The sequence below is a fragment of the Leptonychotes weddellii genome, chromosome 4, assembly GCF_054177405.1.
Source record: "Leptonychotes weddellii isolate Sample4059 chromosome 4, ASM5417740v2, whole genome shotgun sequence".
NCBI classification, from domain to species: Eukaryota; Metazoa; Chordata; class Mammalia; order Carnivora; family Phocidae; genus Leptonychotes; species Leptonychotes weddellii.
The window spans coordinates 123107932-123126962 of record NC_138372.1 but is presented as its reverse complement, the minus strand read 5'-3'; the positions used below and the strand labels follow the sequence as shown (position 1 = coordinate 123126962).

The following is a 19031-nucleotide window of genomic DNA, read 5'->3' as shown; positions in this document are numbered from 1 at the left end:
CCCAAGTATCTCTCTCGAGCAAGGTGATGACCTCAGGAAGTTTAAGCATTTTTTCCCAGGCCAGAGGGGGAGTCAATCTGGAATTGGAAGTCCAGGCCTTTGCTATCCAAATCCCACCTTATTCCCACCTCCTCAGAAGCCATATATCACATGGCCCTCAGACCTCATCCTCAAGCCTATTTTGTTGACCTGCTTAGTGTTGGGTGGGAAAGTGCTATTTTAAAATTTATGTTAGCATACATTAAAACATTGTGAGGTATATAAAAATCCAAATTTCTAGCTTCTCTGAGGAAAACACAGAAAATCTGCCCACACTGGGTTCACATTCCCAAATTCCCCCAAAGACGTTGGATACATATGCTTGGTGACTGGCTCTTTACAAGAGGAATGTTTGCCACAGGCCTCACCACTCCTTATTGCCCCCGGATAACACAGCCAGTCAGCAGCTTTTTATCCTTGCCTAGCACTGTTGTTTTTCTTAAAGCAGAGTAGAGGAAAGTCACATTTTAACCCACCTCTCTACCCAGTCATAGACCTGAGAAGGTTTTGGGTTCCTCTCGTACATTTCACTCATACATGGTACCTGCCTGACAGGGGTGAGTCCTTGAATCTCTGACTCTTGCCCTTCCTGATACTGTAACGCTGTTACCTCTGCTAGGACCGTTCTCCTTCCCTCACCTCACCTGCCCAAATGGGACTTATTCTTCCAAGTTTATGCAGCCTTTCTGATCTCTTCAGTAAGAAATCTATTGCTGTCTTTCTTTCTTCTCTATTTCCTTCTCTCTCTTCCTTCCTTCCTTCCGTCCTTCCTTCCGTCCCTCCCTCCCTCCCTTCCTCCTTCCTTCTTTTCTTCCTTCTGTCCTTCCTTCCTTCCTTCACAAGCCACATTTCTTTCTCATGGCTTTAATGTTCTACCTTTTATCTCAGCAATTTGTATAGTTGTATCTTCCCTAATTATAAAGTCAAGTCCTATTTCTGAAAACCTCCGTTATTTGAGAATTTGCAGTTCTAAGACTTTGGTATAGTTGGAGGAGTGAATATCATTTGACCATCTATGAACGTTATTCACTAAAATGAAATTGGTATACGTGGAAGGGAATATGTCTCCTTTGGCATTTCTTAAATCAGTCAGAATGTGTGTCGTGCACTTACTGTCTTCATCGTTACAGTTACTTTAATGGTCCTCCCTAAGGACTTTCTGGTAGTTCTATCTGGAGTTTCAGTGAGGTACTTATAAACTGATTTGGTTTCATGGTACATAATATGCAGAGTAAGAGCTAATATTTCTTCTGCATCTAGTTTTCTAAGAAAATATTCAAGCTGTTTTCAGTTTTACAACTCAGAGACCCCAACTGCTTCCTGAGGGGCCCAACCTCGAGCGTCTCTCCTGATTCTCAGATACTCAGTCTGGAATAGTTGACCTAGTAGTAAATAGGAGTAAAAAATTTTAAAGGGAAATTTACCACGAGGGAAGGATTAATAAATTATTCATATTGATATACTTTGTAGTACTTAGCACATTTTTGTTACAGAGCAGACATTGAGATGTGAACTGATTATGCTCAATATTAAACTCCTAAGTTTGTTGTCTCAAGATAATGGTATTGCAAATGATATTATGATTAGAAGTTTGTTTTGTTTGCTTCCTGATCAAAGAGTAGGTGACAGGAGGCGGCCTTGTTTGTACAAATTGTGTTAGGATTGAGGGATGATTGAAGATCCTATGAAGAAGACAGCCTGCCAGGCTGGGCATGTGACTAGTGCTGATAGATAAGAGGGGGAGGTTTCAGGAATGGAAAGTCTGCTGGGCTCTAATCTGTGGACTCCTGCCCATTTCAGAGCTCGCTGCTAACCCGCGTTATCTTTATTCAAACGGAAGGTCTGAGAAGGCTGAGACGTGGCTAGGGTTTCACCAGACCAGGGGATCAGCAACTGCTTAGCTTATAATGCTGCTGTGGGTGAAACTGGAGCATTTGCAGGAGGGAAGGAAGATAATGGAGAAGTGACTCAAAGAGTGTCAAATAGAGTAAGGGTTGAGAGGATAAGAGCTTGTCCTCTGGAGCCAGACTTCTGCTGTATGTCTTACCTCACACCCCCTTCCCATACTTGCTCTGTGACCTTGAGTAAATAACGAATCTCTCAATACTTCAGTTTCCTCATCTGTAAAATGGGATAATAATCATATTTCCCTCATAGGATTGTTGGCATATGAAAAGTGCATAGAACAGTGCCTGCTATGTGTTGTCAGCCCACTGGCAGAGTGTTGGCTCTTCTAGGAGGGAGGGCTCACAGGGCAAGGGCAGAAGACCGGCCTGCTCTCTCCTGCACCAGTCAATGTTTCCTTTCATAAATAGCAACGTCTCTGCACTGTACATTTTTTTTCTTTTTTGTCAGTTGCTCTTTTTATTCTGTACCTACAAGGTCATCTGAATCAGCTTCCCTTTTAATGTAATGAGTCAGGAGCCTGGGAACTAACTTAGATACAAATAAGGAAGGATAAAGAATGGCAGTCAAAGCTACACATGCTTTTGGGACACTTATCAACGTGTGAGTGTTCTCAGACATTTCTTTGTGGGATGGCTTCCAACCTTAGCTGTTTTTTCAGGTTTAGTCTTTGCACTAAACCCAAATATCTGCTCATTTCCAAAATAAAGTGTTAGGAAGATCTTTGCCCCTGTTGGAAAATGCCTTAGTTCTTATCCCCACTTTCCTAACTGTGAGATTGACCTCAATTCTTTTCAAGATATTTGTTTTTAAAGTATCTTTAGTAATAGGTTGAAATATTTTTGCAGGCGATTTTATTATGCAGATGAAAAACTTGTCATCTTATCTCGAGAAACAAGTACAGGAGAAATAACATGCAACCGAGTAATTTGAACCCAGAAACTGTAGCATTCAAAGAAATACCCTAGCAGGGGGTGCCTGGGTGGCTCAGTCAGTTAAGCAGCCGACTCTTGATTTTGGCTCAGTCACGATCTCAGGGCTGTGAGATCCAGCCTCGTGTCGGCTTGGCGCTGGGCATGGAGCCTGCTTCAGATTATCTCTCTCCCTCTCTCTGCCCCTCTCCCCAGTCACGGGTGCACTCTCTCTCTCTCTCTAAAGAAAAAAAAAAGAAGAAAGAAGAAAATACCCTAGCAGACAGTTTCTATATTTTTCCTTCTTCTATATGTCAAGAGGTTTCCTGAGTACATTTGTCACAATGATCCTACAAGGAAAAGTCTTTTTGAGTTCAGGAGTTTTCATCTGTCTAGTTCCATTCACATGGCCTTGATTCCTGGGCCAGGCAGGCAGTGGTAGGCACAGTTATACACCAGCTGAGCTGCTCTTCCAGCCCCAGGTGTGGCTTCTTGGAGTGGATTTAGGGATGGAGGAGAGAGAGCAGACTGAATCATGAGCAGAGACATTCACATTGCCAGGTGGAAGATTGGGACTGAGAAGCACACGTAGGAGTGAAGGAGGTTTAGAGGCTCCTGAGATGGCAGGCAAGGTTGGTGTGAAGAGATTTGACTGCCCCTTCTTCTCTGATATCTTCTCTCTTTCCTGTTCTGTCAGCAGCTGCAGACTTTATCTCTGAGGTGGGGGATTATGGAGAGTGGGTAAGGAGTAAAAGTGGGGATGTTTCTCTTGTCTCTTGCCTCCTCCACCTCCTTCTCCTCCACCTCACTCTTGATCCTACCTTGTCGCATAGACCCGACTTGTAGAGTGGAAGCTGGGGAGGGGAGTTCTAGAAGTACTGGAAGAAAATGAAGCAACTTTTTTCCTTTATCTTTTCCGGTCTTCTTTATGACTTACTGTGTTTCTTTATAGGTCCTGTGGGGATAAGAGATCCAAATCAGGAAAGCATACAAATGCCTTCTTTGTCCTTTTTACCTCTTCCCTTCCTCCCAACCTCCTTCTCAGCAGAGTGCCCCCTACCCCCGCCACACACACTCTCGCACTTCAGGCCCATGCTGAGGTATGTATGTATGTGTAGGATGGTGATGATTATGGCTCCAATAGAAAGGTTGAGAAGCTGGAGCTGGATGTTGTGAGCAATGAAAACTCCGAGATGAGGAAGAAGATTAGAAGATTCAACCATTGGCCTAAAATGATTCATAGTTCAGAGGACTCATTCTAAAATTTTAATACACATAATAAGGAAGCAGTAGATTCTAACTGATGAGGTCAGAAAAGCCTTGAAGAAGTGAATTCTTTTTTTTTTTTAAAGATTTTATTTATTTATTTGAGACAGAGAGAATGAGAGACAGAGAGCATGAGAGGGAGGAGGGTCAGAGGGAGAAGCAGACTCCCTGCTGAGCAGGGAGCCCGATGTGGGACTCGATCCCAGGACTCCAGGATCATGACCCGAGCCGAAGGCAGTCGCTTAACCAACTGAGCCACCCAGGCGCCCCGAAGGAGTGAATTCTAATTGGGGATGGGAAAGGGGGGAAGAGAATGGTCCTGGCAGAAGTAACAGCTTGAAAGCATTATTCAAGGCAAGAGTCACAAGCTTAGGTGGGTACCATAAATGAGTTAAGTGAGCCAGATCTCAAAGCCCTCCCAGGAGGTCAGTGATTTGGTAGAGAGGTGGGTAAACTACATCCCTTTGTGTTAACTCTAAGAACAACAGCCATGCCCTGCAGTGATCAGAAGCAGCTAGCACCTGGCTGCGGTATGTGGGACATGCTTGGGAGCGGTGAGGATGGCGGCCAACAGGGGCATGTGCTTTATCTAAAAGGCAGCAGTTGAAGTTTCATTCAGTTGCTGCTTTTCAGGAATTGGAAATGTGGGTCTAATGCTGGTAGATTTTACGTTCCACTGACTGTAAGCTAGGCCCTGTTCTTAGTGCTTAATGATTGAACACAACTTCAAAGATACAATGAAGGTTTCTTAAAACCTGATACTTCAACTAGTTTGTGATAGGCTTCTTGGGATATGCATTTCAGCAAGTAGTATCTTCTCTTGGTACTTTTTCTTCTTTATCTTTTCTGGGGGTACTTTGTACCCTCAAATGATGGAATGTTGTTCTCTTATGAAGGATGTTGCCTAGAGAGAGAGGAGAATGCTTCTAAGTAAGCCTGGCTGTCTTTTGTATGGTGGTCTCTCTCAAGGTTTATTTAGGAAGTGGTACCTGTAACATAGGTCAGTCTGTTCTTGTCTCCAACTAATCTAAATGTTTTGCTTTCAATCGAATTTTCACATTTTTTTCCCAAACCGTTAGTCTAAATGTCAAATTATTGATTCAATTAATCTTTTGTGTTTTTAAAACCTACTTTCTTCAGCTTTTCTTTTATGTTCAATAAATTATTTCTGATTTCTAAATATGCAGAAAAAACTCCAAGTTGTTGAAAAAACATAGCCAATCTTTTCATACCTGGAGGAATTAATATTTTTTCCAGAAATTAATATTTTCACCATATGTTGGAGGGTGCTGTTTGGTGTTCACATGTGAGTCAAAACAGGTATCTGCCATATACAGATCTGACTAAAGTGTGCCTCGGTCGTTCTCTACCTTTTGGAAAATATTAGTTGCACAACAGTGATGGAATTTGAATATCGAATACTCTTTACTTTTTGTGGCTGAAGTTTAAAGGGAAACCCATAATAAAATTCCCCTAATTTAATTAGAAATTAATGGCTCCTGATCCGATATAGGAAATGTGTAATGCAGCTGGACCAGAAAGATGTGGAGGGAACTGGCTTAAAGAGGCAGTGACAAACCAGTGGGTCAACAGCAACTCAAAGAAGTTTTTGCAAATTTTCAGATGGTTCTTTTTTTTTTTTTTTCTTGAAATACATATCCCTGAGGGTTTGAAATATTCATTTAGTTGAACTCCAAGGCAGAGCCATGGAGCAGCCAGGACTTAGGAGCATTTAGTGAAGTAGGGAATAGAGGGTAAAGATGATTGGCAGCCTGGGCTGCATCCCTAGACCAGAAATGTGCAGAAATGTGGGATCTGGATTTCGACCAAGAAGCATGGTGTCCAGTTTCCACATGCCATCGCAGTGTGGTCTCTCATGATGGGCAATATGCAGTGGGCCATCCCACTACTAGGAGATGGTTTTCTAGAGCTCTGTTTCCAGCATCTTATAAGTGTATTCAAAATGTTGAAAGAGGGTGCCTGGGTGGCTCAGTCGGTTAAATGTCTGCTTTTGGCTCAGGTCATGATCCCGGGGTCCTGGGATGGGGTCTGCTTCAGGTTCCCCACTCAGCAGAGAGTCTGCTTCTCCCTCTTCCTCTGCCCCTTCTCCCCCACCCCCCGTGCTGGTGTTCGTTCTCTCTCTCTCTCTCTGAAATAAATAAAATCTTTAAGAAAATGTTGAAAGAATCGAGGCCTCCATGGCAAACAAAAGCAACCTGGGGTTCTCAGGAAGCTGTGGACTGTAATGTATTCACAGATGCACAGAAGAGTACTTTTAGGAGGAATATGGCTGAAGGAACAAGAGCCAAGAGGTGGTGGAACATTGGGGTGGGAAGTACCAGGCCCAGTTCGGGATCTGTCACTCAGCCTTTCTGGGTGTCTTACTTCCCCATCTGTAAAATGAAGGACGTTGAACTCTATATATGGTTCTCTGGTCTGTGCTATGTGCATACACATTGCCTGGGCATCCTGTTAAACTGCGGAGTCTGATTTCATAGGTCTGGGGTGCGGCCCGAACGTTGCCTTTCTAAGGAGCTTCCTCTGGTGGGGATGCTGCTGCTGGGCCACAGACCACATGTTGTTTTGCTAGCTCTGCACCATCCCCGAGCCCACAAGCTCTGCAAGTCTATGGGTGTGATCATCTGACATTTCAGAAAGACAGGAAGGTTTCAGGAAACATGCCTGCCATGGTATTAACTGTTCTCAGTCTTCATAATCATCTTCATCAAAAGCCCTGTAAGTGCCTAATTGTGCATAACAATTTCACATGCTTTACCAAAAGAACTAAATAGGTTTGGCCCTTGCCTTATCAGACTTGACAACCTAAGACAGATGGAGAAATATGCATAGAGACAGTAATAAATATATGATAAATATTCATGCAGATATAGGACATATTAAAATATAAAGGTTATGTATTTAGCATGGGCCTTAGGATATTTATTTTCTTACAGCTTTTGTTCCTTTTAAAATCTGGGAAATTGGAAAGGTGGTTCTGTAATTTTTACTTGAAGAGGTTTCTGTTTCTGTTTTACCGATGGGGATTTGGGAATGGGAAGGTCAGTTTCTGAGGCTTCCTTTGTTGTTATTGTTTATTTTGGCTGTACTAACTTCAAAAGAAATATTTAGGGGCACCTGGGTGGCTCAGTTGGTTAAGTGGCTGTCTTCAGCTCAGGTCATGATCCTGGGGTCCTGGGGTCCTGGGGTCCTGGGATCGAGCCCCACAATGGGCTCCCTGCTCAGTGGGGAGCCTGCTTCTCCCTCTCTCTCTGCTCTTCCCCCTGCTTGTGCGCGTGCTCTCTCTCTCTCTCCTGCTCTCTGTCAAATAAATAAATAAAATCTTTAAAAAATATATTTTATTGGCCTTACTTGCCTAACTCTGATTACCATGTGCAGGTGTCCTGGCCTGATTTTGTATTGCTCAGTGTGAGTGTGTGGACAAGTTTCATTAACCTCAGCTCTTCCCATCCCAGGGCCTTGGGCCCATCAGTTCATCCTCATGCTGTCCTCGGGAAGCAGGGCAAGCAGGGCCAGACATTGGTACCTCTGAATTGTGGGCAGTTAAGTGATTCAGGGAAGGAAGCTGGTGTGTCCAAAGTCTCGTGGTAATTAATTCACTCAGGAAGGTTTGGATTTGGTTCTCTTTTTTCCTGTATGCTTGCTAAACAGACCTGAGGTGTCTGCTGCCTTGGTGGAGGAAGGGGTCAGACGAGTGGCCAGAGCCAGCATTTTCTCCTGACAGCAGAACAGATTCTGTTCCTCCAGGCCAGGCTACCCAGCCAACCGAGATTGCATTCAGGTACCCATAGTGATGAGCAGGTTTGTTATAACCATATCAAAATGTATCAGTGATGCTAGATTGGCTCAGTTTGTTCATTTATTCTAGCTGAGAAACAGCTAAAAGAATTATCATAGATCTAGAAAAGGGCCCCATCTAACCAAAAGTATCTGTATCAAATATTTACTGTTGATGAGATTAGAGAGCATCTTGATTCATGTAGGCACATATAATATTTAGCAATGACTGTGCATAGGCTTTGGGATGCAGGGATGCAAAGAAAACTGTACGGCCACACTCTGAGGTGACAGCTATTAAGGGAATCCAGTCTGAAATGGTGTCAGTGAGGCCCCGCTTTGGATCAAACTTGGGTTTGAAACTTGGCTCAGTCACTCACTGACTGTGTTCCTCAACCTTTCCAAGGCTCAGTTTTCCATCTGTAGAACCAGCATAACAATAGTACAGATCCCGTGGAATTCTCATGAGCGTTACATGAGATGAGGATGTATGGGATGTGTATTTGCATCTGCAAATAGTAGGACCCATAACCTGGTAATTTTTAATAATCAGAATAAAAGTATTGGAAGTGACAGCCTCTGGAATCATTTGGGGCTTGAAAGAGAAGAGTGAGAGATTCTGAATTTGGGATTTTTATATTATTTCACCTGTGAGTATTTGTACGGGAGTTTGTATCTGGGTTAATGAAAATGTCACACTCTGTTTATTGGGAATAAAACTGTTATTGAAGCAGAGCCTACATTAATTAGGCTCAACCTCATCTTTCATTCTGTAATGTTGTGTACAGCTGTTGTTTCCTTTGTTTTATGAAATTAACTGAAGAGTGAAGGCGTTCTGCTCACATTAAAGGAGATACAAAATCCTGAGTAATTATGATAGCAGGAAGCTAAACCTTTGAAAAGCCGTATTATACATTTTGCCAATACCATATATTTTCCATCAGTGCCTAGTAATCGGCCTGTGTAGGCACATGGAATTATTTGGGCTGGATAGAGGGCACTAAGTATCAGCTTGCCACCTCAAGGGCCAGTGAGAGCAGAGGGAGCTAGGACCAAGCAGGAACTTGGTCTCAGGAAGCAAGGGGAGGCCATTTGCTTACAGCAAGGGTGGGAATGTCAATGAGGCACTCGGAGGGGCAGCATTCTTTGGTAAATGGAATCTAAAGCCTGCCAGCAATATTGTAAGGCTACAGGGCAGGACAGAGCAAGGGCATGAGGCAGCTGGATGGAAACCCAGGAAGCCAAAATGAGCCGTTTAAAGTGGAGGAGGGGGAGCAGAGCCCCAGGGAAGTCCCTAACCTCAGAAACTGATTCAGTAGCACCTTTTTATCTGGTGCCTGTGGCTTCTGGTCAGGCTTAGACGTAAGCCAGTTCTCCGTCAAATTTAGTGTGCACGTGAGTCACCTGGTAAAATGCAGGTTCTGATTCAGTAGATCTGAGATTCTGCATTTCACACATGTCCCCAGGTGTTGATACTACTACTGCTCCAGGGACCACACTTTGGGTTTAACCCACCCTCCCTCCAAGCATCCTGTTCTCTGATTACCACCACCTCTTTCTGTTCAACTGTACCCCACACCTCATTTTCAGTCATTTTTGGGCTCGGCTAGGACCTACAATCCATTGATCCTACTAATTTCCACTATCTGTCACTCCCGCCGGTTCTTCTTCCCCAGTTAGCGCAGCTTAGATTCCATTCGCTCTGTTTATGACACTCCTTTGCCTACACCTTCAAGTTCTTTGCTTCTTTCTCTCTTTCCTCATTGTACTCACCTGCATACTTCATCACTCTACCTGCCCCACATCTTCACCTGTGCTGCTGATGTGGCTGGAGGAACACACACACCCCTATGCTAATAGGTCTCATTTTTATCTCAGTGGGCCCCTAAGACTGCTGGTTTCCTTGTCCATTCACACTTTCCCTCTCCCAGAGGACCTCTCCCTACTTTCTGCTCTCCTACGAAACCTTCACTGTTTTCTTTCCCCTCCTTACTTTGAGCTGATAACCTTGCTTCTGACGTTCCCTCCATTGGATTCACCCCCGTCTTCATGTGGACCCCTGTCTGGGGTCTTCCCTGCAGGATCCATGGAAGCACTGGGCATTCTCTGATTCTGCCTGTGGTGCCGTCATGATGGTCACATGGAGGGGCCAGCATGACTGTAGCCATGCCCTAAACTAGCTTCAGTTTTTATCTGTTTTATCTGTTTTATCAGTTTTCAGTAATTATCATAACCTTTTTGCCAGATGGCTCGTTTGTTTCCCACCCCCACCAGAAAGCTCCATGAAGGCTGGGAATTTTGCCTGTCTTGGTCAGTATGGAAACACCACCAGGAATAGTGGCCAGCACATGGAAACTATCCTTAAATAAAGCATTTGAACAGATACTAGGTATCAGAGGTTAAATTAGAGTGGAAGATGTGATTATATTTGAACAGAATCTGAAAAAGCCGATTATAACAAAAACTACATATCAACATATATATTTTAAAAGCCACTGTCATCCTTTCTGAATAGACAAGGCTACAGAAGACCCCTGTTTGGGGACCCTTTTGGACCTGACTGTGCTGAATGCCATAGAGATTGTTGAGCCTGCTAGGCCCTTGTGGGATCAGGAGGGAAAATGACCAACATCCAGTTCTGTCCAAGAATTCCTGTCTTCTCTCATTAAACACTTTCAGGGAGGTCAGTAGTTAAGTCAGCCTTTAACCAACCCACCTGCTCTGGGCCATAGAGCATGATGTCTTCACCTGGGACACTGACAAAGAGCTGTAATGAAGTAGCATTCGACAATTCCACAGGCTAACTATGCCTACTTCGTTGTGCATTTAGGAAAGAGAGGATATTTTTGGCCATGCATATGATGCCATTTGGGCCTACACTTATGAAAACAACCACATGGCTTTAAGTTGGTAGAGGAAATATCCTATGAAGCCACAAATGGAGGCACTCTCTTTGGGAATGTATAGTGATGCTCATTCTCAAGGATGAGAAGTTAGGCAGTTGGTCCGTTGCAAGCGAAAGAAAAGCATATCAGTGTGCAAAGTTCTAGAAATATTTAATTTCATTCTGAAGTGTTTTGCTTTTAATAACATTGCCAGCATAAATCCTTGCTTCCCAAGGTTTTGAGCAAGCTCTGGTTTAGGAAGCAAAAGCAGAGTGTGTTTTGTGAGTATTAGATAAGGTGACTGACCTCACATAGGGCCGAGAATACAGAGGGTGCTCAATATATGTGCTTTCCTCCCTCTCTCTTCCCCTATCTGTACCCTTTCTGATGGTCCCCATCCAAATTGTTGTCTTCCTGCATAGGAAGGAAGTTAGGATATAACTATTACTATGTTTTAATAAGTCATCATTCATTTGAGACCAATGATTCTCAACTGGGAAGTGATTTTGCCATTCAGGGGACATTTGCCAAAGTTCAGAGACCTTTTTGGTTGTCACCACTGAGGGGCAGAGGAACACCAACCCCTCAAAACAAGGAATTATCCAGCCCCAAATTCCAGTGCTCTGTACTTTACACTGCTGTTTATAGTTCATTTCTCCACTGGACTCTAAATAAAAGAAGGGCCAGATTGAGAAGGATGTAACCAGGCTGTGGATCTGGGTTGGAGGACCCACCTGCCAGGTACCAGGATCCACTTACTCTTAATAAGCACATTCCAGATGGTTTCCAGCTTAAAAACAAGTGCTTTCCTAGATATTCATTTCTAGATTAGTTGTTTAGCCTCTTAAAAAAAACAGCAATAAACAAACAGTGTGGCAGAAGCATGGAGAACTCTGGGTGGGAGCTAGGGAAGATGAGACAGATGCTGAGCTAGGACGCTGGGCATAGTGGCAGGAGCCATGACGGGGAGCTTGTCACACCGTGCCAAGTGGCTTGGGTTTTATCTCAAGAGCTGTAGAGAGTTCTACATATGGAGCCCTCGTGCTCTTTTCTGTACTCTACTCACAACCTGTACATACATCTGTGGTTACCTGTGTCTCTGTATCATATATATTGGTAACTTGGCCTCTTGAACTTGGCCTTCTCATCTTTGCTTTTAGATAGCACAGAGGTTTATCAATAAGGCTTATTAGACAGATTTCACAGTGTCTCAAAATAGTTCTCCACTTTTGAATAGGTGGCCATTCCCAACACTTGTTTCTGAGGCAGTTGATTAGAGCTTGAAATAAAAACCAGGAAGATTTTATAAATGATAAGTTTTCAGGAAACCTACCAAAACCCATAATATTGCTGAACTGTAAGGCTTAGTGGTTCAGAATGGGGAATTTCCCAGCAAAAGGCAAAGAAGAAAGAATTTCCATTGCCTTTCTTTGTTGAAAGTTGGTAAATGTTATTCATCATTGGGATGTGATTAATGTCATTTTCACTTTTCTACATATATAAAATTTAGAATAAATATATAAGTCTGTGAATATTTTAAGAGCAAGTTTTAACCTTTGTTTTTCAACATCCTTTTTTTTATAGTATTAAAATACTAAAGGTTAATTAAATAGTTGTCTTTTCCTGCCTCCCAATGTGTAACTCTCCCTTGCCTTTTGCTGCACTTTTCTTTTGGAGCTTATATTCAGGCTCTTAGACCATGTGGGTGGAGGCCCCGTGAGGTACAGTAGGGGTTGGGGAGCTCTTGTCTTGTTGGCCACTGGAGAGTCTGATATGGCAGGTCATGGAGAGACCACCATCTTGCTTGTTGTCAATTTTACTATTTTTTTTATCTTTCTAGCATTGCTTTACTTTTCATTTTTTTTTCTAAGAAATGGCTTTCTCTCCTCTTTTAAACTTTACCAAAAAAAGAAAAAAATTGCATTGGTTTACCTCAGTGGATACTGTTTCTGAGAATATTCAGTCTAGTTATAGGGCCATTCTTTCATGACCCCTGCTTTTTACTTCCACTTAACATACTTTAAGTTGCCTTCCTAGATCCAAAGTCAACAAAAACAGAATTTCGGATTTGAGATTATATTCCTCAAACTTGCATCACACTTCCTCTTAGAGGAAGTGATCTTTATAAGTAATATAGTTTTTATTTTAAGGTAAGAAACCATGCTAACAAAAATATAGCATGTTTCAAGATGAAAACAAAATAATATGGCTAAGTATATCATAATAATTATCACACGGTTCTGTACCACTTTGTTCCAGCCATCTTTGTTCTGATAAGGCTGTCATCTTCTTGGGGCATGCAACCCTTTTTGTTTTAATCCACGGTACCTTACAGAACTCAAAAGGTCTAGGTGTAAGGTGTGTGGTACTGGCCCACAGTCACTGTCCGTGTCTGTGGAGAGAGAGGTAGAATGAAACAATGTGTCTAAAACAGCATGGGCATAATTATTCATCATTGGGATGTGATTAATGTCATTTTCACTTTTCTACATATATAAAATTTAAGATAAATATATAAGTCTGTGAATATTTTAAGAGCAAGTTTTAACCTTTGTTTTCAACATCCTTTTTTTATAGTATTAAAATACTAAAGGTTAATTAAATAGTTGTCAGTTGCTTTTCTTATTGCTCAAAACTTTAATAAGTAAATGAAAAGTTAGTCATTTTACCCTTAGTTATTGTAATTTTCCTTCAGTTCAGAGTTTTGAAATTGTTTCTTCTTGTGTTTCCTTTCCAGAAAACACGAAGTCTTCTCTTATTTCAGCAGTTGGGTGTAACTTCAGAGCTGGGAAAGAGTGATTGCAAGGTATTCATGCATCTGATATATTCTACATTCTCGGTTATTCAAGCTTGCTTTTAGCTTAACATTGTACAAACGTCTATAGATTATTTGGGGACTCCGTGCATTGTACGACTGCAGACACAGCTTTGAAATTGAAAAGTCTCAAGAGTATTAGCTTGTGCAGTTTCAAATTTAGCACCATGGGTTTTTGCCATAGAGATTGTGAGACACCAATGGTTATGCTTTCTATAGTCTGGTGTTTCCTTTCAGTGATGGGCACTACCCTGGCTCTGCCTTCTAATGCCAATAAGAGACTGGGCAAAATGCCTACCCTTTCAGTGTCTCTACTCAACTTTGAGATTGGGATAATCACTGGATAGTCTAACGGGTTTATTAGAGAGATTAATAGGATACTGTAGTATTTACCACTATCACCACCACCACAAACAAAATTATCTGAGGCTGTGTTTACTGTTATTAGTGGTGTTAGTAATCTCATATATGCTAATGATAAAGTTGTATCCAATTTCCTTAATGATCTTGGGTCATCTTCGAATGGAACCAAATCCAGAAAAAAATTGTCCAACCTAAGTGAAGGACAAGTTAACACAAAGACATTTTATATTTAATTGTAGCAGTTACCTGACTACTTGATTATCAATTTTTATAATGAATCCTGGACTGTGAAGTGCTATGTTCACCCATTTAAGAGGTTTACAAACCTCGAACGCTGTGACCCGACTGACCCCTATCAATTATACATCATTATCCAATTCCTCTATGGGGCTAGAAAGAAAGGCGTACATCTGGCTTGAATGTTCCCAATCTCTTTACAGAATGAATCTTGTAAAATAGGCCACTGTCTTTTAATTAAATCTTTCTTTTAAGTTTCTGAGAATTTCATTCTCTTTCAGAGTAACCCCTTACTCTTAAAAGAACAGGGAGCGTTTTCAGGGTCATTTTGATTACCCTCTGAGGTCTTTCTAAATATAACTACAGATCCTGGAAAACAGCCTGCCTTCTGTTAGTTAACTTAGTCTAAAGAATCAGTGCATTAAGAGCTTTGATTATCCACACTCCAAAAACGCCTTCCTCTGATCTCCCAACATTTGACAAGAATCTCGATTTGGGGATTAAATATTTTCTCCAATGCACTTCCATTTCCACTAGCTGCTTGCCTTACTCATTTTATTTGTGGGCCTGAAATGTAGAGCATTTTCCAGTTAGGGGGCATTAAGATTTAACTCAAGAATCTATATATTCTAGAATAAGTCTCAGGTGTTTCTATAGTAGAATCACAGTCTTGAGTTTTTGGAAAGCATTGTATTGTGTGCTTTTTTTTGTACTTGGCTGCTTTCTTAAATTTAACTGAGGATTTTTTTTTCTGCCTAATTTCCAGTGTGCTCTCTGCCAAATTCCTGACCCCAATGTTTTGGTTATCTTCACCTGTATATCCTGAGCAGCTATCAAAATTAATATGGATTCAGTGAAACCTCTTCCCCCTGCCCACCTCACTCGCCTTCTGCTTACAACGGATTCCTTCTCCTAGAATCAGTATTTCAATTAAAGGCATCATGTCGACCCCATGACTCAAGCCAGAAATCTCCGACCTGACATTGCTTCACCGTCTGCATCCAATACACACGAGATTCTGGATTTAAGATCATATATGAAAATTCCAAGAGCAGTGACTGGGGCTTGATGAGGCCAAATATTAACTGGCAGCATCTACAAAAGTTCATTGTAAATATCTTCCCAGTCTCTCCTCTGCCTCCTTCCGTCACGACATTAGCTCTGGCCCTCGTGACTCGACGTCAGTCTGTTGCTGGATAGCATAGCTCTCTTCCAACAGGTTCTACCCATTCTAGGTACCTTGCTCCCAGATTTATAACGTGGTTTCCTGCTCAGTGACTTCTGTGGGTCCTTTAACCTTGAAAATAGATCCAAACACTTTGGTGTGGACTCCACGATTGGCCCTGTGCACCCCTCCCATACACTGCTTACCTTTCCCCCACTTTGGCATCTCTGCTTCATTTAGACTGAATTTCTCAGGATATTCCAACACACAGTGTGTGCTTTCGGGCACACGTGCCTTTGTGCATGCTGTTCTCACTTCTGAGAATGCCCTTGCCCCTTTTTCCTTCATAAATTCCAGTGTATCTTTCCAGATCCACCTCAATTTCCATGTCCTCTGAGAAGCCCTCCCGATTCGCCAATATAACTGGGCTTCCACAATTCTTTTTTTTTTTTTTTTTAAGATTTTATTTATTTATTTGACAGGGAGAGACACAGCGAGAGAGGGAACACAAGCAGGGGGAGTGGGAGAGGGAGAAGCAGGCTTCCCGCCGAGCAGGGCGCCGGATGTGGGGCTCGATCCCAGGACCCTGGGATCATGACCTGAGCCGAAGGCAGACGCTTAACGACTGAGGCACCCAGGCGCCCCTGGGCTTCCACAATTCTTAAGTTATTTCTCTGATCATGGTGTATTTAATTAACCAGTTGTATCTCTGACCCTCCTGTAGATACTTTTGGAACTTTTAATTGTGTGTCATTTCCACCTTAGAAGCAGATTCAGCCAATATTCTCACCAACTTTGGTGATAACAGTACTTTTCACTGTGCTTAAATTTGAGGTTCAAAATTTAAATTACCCCAACCCATTTTCAGGCTGAAACGTTTGACTTGGAAGTGTGTTTTAAATTTCCAGAGTTGTTCTTTCCACTTATCAGAAAGACAAGCAATGAGAACGAACAGCATCAGTAACTGTTTGGTGAGACATGAACCCCTAATCCAAATCAACACATGAGTGTGTTTCTTGAGAGATCACAGTTAACACAATTAGCGATAGACTGCATCTTTGAGGAGCTAGAAAAAAGAATGGGATTCATTTTTAATTCCAACCGATTGTGAGCAAGAAAGCAAAAGGCTTGGCTTTCTGGAGTGGCTTTGTAATCAGAGGTTACCACAAGCCTGTCAGGACTTTGAACAACTGTCTCCACTGTGAAAATAGGTTTAGCTTGTCGGGTTAGCGCAGGGCTGAGGAAATAGTGACTTTAGCCAGCTTTTATCTCTTGTTTGATCTTTGGCTCACAAAGATGAGGTTAATTGCAGCATAAGCTATTAGCTTTATTTTTTAAATCAGTCCATTTTAATAGCAACCTGCTTCTGCCCTGAAAAATGTCCAAGAGCAGTAAGAAAGAGCTGAATATAAGTATGTGTTACGTTGTGAATCTTGGCTTTCTCTGGGCCAGTAGTCAACAAAATACTTGGCAGTCACTCTAATCTTTCTCTTTTTTTTTTTTTGCTGTCCTTAGCTACATTTATTGTGTATGTGTCTTCTGAGTTATAAAAGCAATATGCATATTCACTGCAGAAAATTGGAAAATGCAAAACTCCCTAGGAAGGAAAAAAGCTTCCACAGGAGGCTCTTACCCAAAGAGAACCATTGTCAGCATCTTGGCTGATATTAGCTTTATAGAGTTTTCTCCAAGCAAGCATACATACTTTTCAAATTCTTGTGCAAAATTTTGCATATATAGGAGAATTAATAATATAGTGAGTTCTCATATATTCACAATCCATATTCACAAATTATCAAGATTTTGGTACCATTGGTTCATCCATCTCTTTTATTTTCTTTCCCTTCCTCTTTCCTTTTGGAAATATCTGCTAACTACTTTGTAAAGGAAAAGGGGTATCGTGATATGCTAAGAACTATGGCAATTTCCCATACCCTCGCTTACCTTTTATTAGGGTGCAAAAAGTATGGTTTTACACTCAGTATTGCATTGTACTTTGGGGATAAGTAGCCTTAAAGCTCAAGTCTATCACATGCTAGATGGGTATTGATTTTTTCCTCTTAAATCAATGTTTCCCTAGAGCATAGTTTTATTTATTCATAAAGCTAAGATGATGTCTGACAGGACTTATAGCAGTGTAAATCTATGGTACAGGTACAATACGGAGAGCTTTTTTGTAAGACTCAAAAATCAATGATGCTAGAGGGTTACTTCATAAGCCTGAAAAAGTGCATTTGCTGTGCTTCCAAGTGTGAAAGGAAAATTTCAGCATATGGTTAACTTCCATTCCTCTGTTTTTTGTTTTTTGGGTTTTTTTATTTGGTGCCACTTTTCAAATGAACCTAAATGAAGTGTAACTAAAATTGGAACCTCAGGCTGGATAGAATCAAAGCATCAGTGACAACCCCTTGTTGACACCAAATCTGTCAGCTCGCTCCTGAAAGATGTGCTGGCCCTGTTGATCTCAGCCCTGTAATGTTGCCCCATAGTGCAGGGATCCCAGAGCATGGATTTTCCTACCCAGTGGGCAGGGAACACAAGTGTGTTCCATTTTGAGGATACTTCCTTCACTTTGGAATACTTTTGTCTACTTGGTATTTTAAGAAGATACGGTAGCTCTCTGGGGCGACTGGCTGGCTCAGTCAGTTAAGCATCTGCCTTCCGCTCAGGTCATGATATCAGGGTTCTGGGATCGAGCCCCACATCAGGCTCCCTGCTCAGTGGGGAGCCTGCTTCTCCCTCTCACTCTGACCCTCCCCCTATGCTCATGCTCTGTCTCTCACTTTCTCTCTCAAATAAATAAATAAAATCTTAAAAAATATATATATATATGACCACTCTCTGCATAGCTAGGCTGTATAAGTCACATGTAATTCTAAAGTATTCACTTTCTGTTGATAACATGGGTGTGGGCTCTTCTAAATTTTTTAACATCAGCTGATTTTTAAGTGATTAAAAATGTATCTAATGGCTAGAATGTCATCATCAGGAATTTTACTTTATCTTTTTAAAAATTTATTTATATTTATTTATTTATTTATTTGAGGGAGAGAGAGAGCATGCACAGGTGAGTGGAGGGAGGGGCAGAGGGAGAGGGACAGAGAGAATCTCAGGTCGACTCCCCACTGAGTGCCAAGCCCACCATGGGGCTCGATCTTATGACCCATGAGGTCATGACCTGAGCCAAAAAACAAGTCAGATGCTTAACTGACTGAGCCACCCAGGTGCCCTGAAATTTTAAATGTCAATTTTCTATTAGCTATCTGATCTTAGCACAGAACTGGCTGGGGAGTCAGATGACCTAGACGCTAGTCTCATTATTTACTCCTAGCAGCTGGGTGACCCAACGTCAGTTAAGCGTCTGCCTTGAACTTCTGTTCTTGAACTTCCCAAGGACTAAAGTTTTTGTTTATAGTGTTATTGTGTTTGTTCATTTAAATAAAGGTAAGTGAGGGTTTGTGAAATGGCAGACATTCACTTGACCTCCATAGTCTTCTGTATATCAAGACTTTTTTTTTTTTCCTTTTGAAAGTAGCTGATATTTTCTTTTTTTAATTTTATTTTATTATGTTAATCACCATACATTACATCATTAGTTTGTTTTTTTTTAAAGTGCCAACTTCTTTTTTTTAATTTACTTATTTTTTTTT

At 41.7% G+C, this 19031-nt stretch overlaps 1 protein-coding gene across 4 annotated transcripts in view; it reads left to right on the top strand.

Annotated features, from left to right (window-relative positions):
- PAG1 (phosphoprotein membrane anchor with glycosphingolipid microdomains 1) overlaps positions 1-19031 on the top strand; it is a 130444-nt gene that overhangs the window by 29987 nt on the left and 81426 nt on the right. For 3 of the 4 annotated variants that reach the window (XR_014144268.1, XM_081816182.1, XM_081816183.1), the window contains exon 2: positions 13539-13607. The exons of the other annotated variant lie outside the window; for it this stretch is intronic. The gene's annotated coding sequence lies outside the window, so the exon portion shown is untranslated. The remainder of the gene's footprint in view (positions 1-13538; positions 13608-19031) is intronic. 4 annotated transcript variants of the gene reach the window in all.